Below are 3,931 nucleotides of genomic sequence, written 5' to 3' on the forward strand. Positions count from 1 at the left end.
GTGCTAAATTGATTTTATTGACCCCCGAATGGGTGAAGGGCAAAGTCAACCTTGGTGGAATTTGAACTCAGTAGATAAAGGTGGATGAAATGCAGCCAAACATTTTGTTTGATGTTCTAACAACTCTCTCAGCTCGGCGCCTTAATATGGACATTGAGAAATGATGGTGAAATTGGCTGGGGTCCTGATTCAGCAGAGATTCAAGACACAACCATTTTCCTCTCCTTTTCTCTCTTTCTGTTCAGAAATTTTTGTAAAAGGTACAGAGGAGTGGCTGTGTGGTAAGTAGCTTGGTTACCAACCACATGGTTCCAGTATCAGTCCCATTGTGTGGCACATTGGGCAAGTGTCTTCTACTATAGCCTCGGGCCAACCAAAGCCTTGTGAGAGGATTTGGTAGATAGAAATTGAAAGAAGCCTGTGATATATAAATATATATATATGTGTGTGTGTGTGTGTGTGTGTGTTTATGTTTGTGTGTCCGGGTTTGTCTCCCCACCGTTGCTTGATAACCGATGTTGGTATGTTTATGTCCCCATAACTTGGCAGTTCAGCAAAAAAGACCAATACAATAAGTACACAGCTTCCAAAGAATAAGTCCTGGGGTCAATTTGTTCGACTAAAGGCAGTGCTCCAGCATGGCCGCAGTCAAATGGCTGAAAGAAATAAAAGAATAAAAGAATACTGCATTATCCAGCTTTTTTTTTTTTTTAGACAATAGTGTAGTTTGAGCAGTTGCTATGTCTAGTTGGTTGTACGATGATGTAGAAATATTTCCATTGGTTAATTGTTTGTATTGACGTCAGACAGACAGCTGAAATGATTTCACCAACATTTATTTCCTATTTCCTCATTATAAATTCTGTTGTTTTCTATGAGATCTGTGGTATGGTGTGTGAGTGAATGAACGACAGTTAGCAGTGCAATAATTACAAATGAAGGTGAAGACAAAACCTTGATCAAGGATGATTTAATGTTTGTTTGCATGAGAGAATTGTTACAATCATTAAAATTCATCATGAGTTTTAATTTGCCAATTATAGAACCTCTATGATTTCTTAGTCTGCTAGAAATAGTAGCCAAATATAATTCAAATCATACCCTGCAGTCTTAAAAGCAAGCTCACTTTATACAATGGATTTCTGAATTGTCAAGGGGACAATCATCAGAAAACAAATTCCCTTACTCCTGTAATATCAGACTGTGTAGATCTGGAGTTCAACTGTGTAACCTGAGCCCTCACACCAGTATATAGAAACTTGATCTTACAAGTGAAGTTTTTGAACAATTCAAACATTCTGAGTATCTTCCACAAGCTTGACTGCTTTACTCTGCCAAATGCTTTTATGAAGTCAATGAAAACCACAAGCAGAGCCTTATTCTGTTTCACACATTTCTTTCTCAGTGACAGAATACCATATCCATGAGGCTTCTTCCTATATATATATATATATATATATATATTTATGCGCCCTTTTCCAGCCTAGCTAGGCTCATGGGCCTGGTTTCCTGATTTCTATGGCATATGTGTTCCCCCCAGCTGGACGGGACGCCAGTCCATCGCAACATTACTAAAAAAACAGGAAGAAAGAGTGAGAGAAAGCTGGAGCGAAAGAGTACAACAGGAGTCACCACCACCCCCTGCCGGAGCCTCGTGGAGCTTAGGTGTTTTCGCTCAACTTCGCTCAATAAACACTCACAACGCCTGGTCTGGGAATTGAAACTGTGATCCTCCAACCGTGAGTCAGCTGCCCTAACCACTGGGCCATTGTGCCTCCACTATATACACACACACACACACACACATATATATATATATATATATATACATACATACACACACACATATTTTGTTTCCATCTCCCAAATTTGTTCACAAGGCTTGGGTCAGACTGGGGCTATAGCAAAAGACATTCAAAGTGCCACATAGTGGGACTGAACGCAGAACCATGTGGTTGGGAAGCAAACTTCTTACTACTGTCATGCTTTTATGCTATTGGAGCTAAAAAAAAAAAATATGACAAGAAGTTACAAGTATTTATTTTGCAAATTCAATTGGCTCCCATTGATATGTTAATTCCAGACCTTATATAACTACACACCCCAATGTACAGTCTCTAACTCACACTGGCTTATGGTCAACACTTGTTTGAGGCTTGAAACAAACCAATATTTTTGTTTCTGTTTTATTTTAAATCCTTAATTAAAAGTGACATATTTGTGTAAATTAAACTGTTTCTGTGTCCACCCAGAGGAGGACTTTTACGTTAATTTTAGCTCAAATCATTAAGAATGCTGTTGTTGTTGTTGCTATTATCATTATTAAATTGAGGTTATGTGACCTCCCTGTTTTATGTCAACTAAAGACAGATAAAACCCTGTTACAATGTTGTTAACTGTCTTGTTAAAGTCTTCACCCTGACACAGTGTAAACACAATGTCTGTCTCCAAACTGGGGATGAATTCCAATATCATGTGATGTTATTTTTTTGCCCTTTTAAAATCAACCAGAAAATTGAAGAACTTCTGTGTTCTGATGTCACAAATAGTAGCCATTTGAAAATACTCATACTCTATCAAAAAAAGAAACAAAAAAAAAATGTTGTTTTGCTAGAATGTTATATCTATTCTGTTGTGTCTGGGGAGAGTCATTTTCTTTTTGTGCCTTATAATTTAATACACTCACCGGTAAAATTTCCACTTACTTCTTATTTTTATTCTCCTAAAATTTCCGTTGCATCTTGCAACCTTTTCAATAGTCTTGACTCTCATTGATATGTTAACTCCAGACCTTATATAACTATCTATTCTTTCATTCTTTTACTTGTTTCAGTCATTTGACTGTGCCATGCTGGAGCACTACCTTAAAGGGTCTTAGTTTAGGAAATCAACCCCAGGACTTATTCTTTGTAAGCCTAGTATTTATTCTATCAGTCTATTTTGCCGAACTGCTAAGCTACAGGGATATAAACACACCAGCATCGGTTGTCAAGCAATGGCAGGAGAGGGACAAACACAGACATAAACATACACACACACACATATATATCTACTATATATTTGTGAAAAGGGCAGACATTGTCTCACAAGTAGTTGTGCAGGCAAAAGTGTTAGTAAATGTGGTCGGATTGACCTGAAAATTTGCACACTTATGTTAAAAGTGGTGGGGAGTTTGCTGAATTGTAAGGCATGGACTCTAGGGCAAAATTCCTCATCTTTAAAACGTGGCCCGAGTAGACCCGTATGAAATCAGGTTATAATACTAGTATATATATATATATATATATATATAAATAATCATCATTTAATGTCCACTTTCCATGGTGGCATGGGTTGAATGGTTTTAATAGGATCTGGTGAGCTGCAAGGCTGCTTTGAACTCTAATGCCAGCTCCAATGTCACACACACACACACATGGTTTAAATGTAAAAAAAACAAGAGAAGACAGAGACAGATGAGGGAACAACAAAGAAGGTCTATTGGGATGCTCATGAAAAATGGAAGTCGTTGATATTTCGAGCCTATGCTCTTTGACGAAAAGGAATGAAGGAAGAAAGCAGAGAAACAAAATGCGCGTCTGGATTAACAGTTTCACATGTCAAATATATGTATATAAATACACACAGTGGAGGCGCAATGGCCCAGTGGTTAGGGCAGCGGACTCACGGTCATTGGGTCGCGGTTTCGATTCCCAGACCGGGCGTTGTGAGTGTTTATTGAGCGAAAACACCTAAAGCTCCACGAGGCTCCGGCAGGAGATGGTGGCGAACCCTGCTGTATTCTTTCACCACAACTTTCTCTCACTCTTACTTCCTGTTTCTGTTCTACCTGTAATTCAAAGGGCCAGCCTTGTCACACTGTGTCACGCTGAATATCCCCGAGAACTACATTAAGGGTACACGTGTCTGTGGAGTGCTCAGCCACTTGCAC

This window comes from Octopus bimaculoides, chromosome 11 (genome assembly GCF_001194135.2).
Source record: "Octopus bimaculoides isolate UCB-OBI-ISO-001 chromosome 11, ASM119413v2, whole genome shotgun sequence".
Lineage (NCBI taxonomy): Eukaryota > Metazoa > Mollusca > Cephalopoda > Octopoda > Octopodidae > Octopus > Octopus bimaculoides.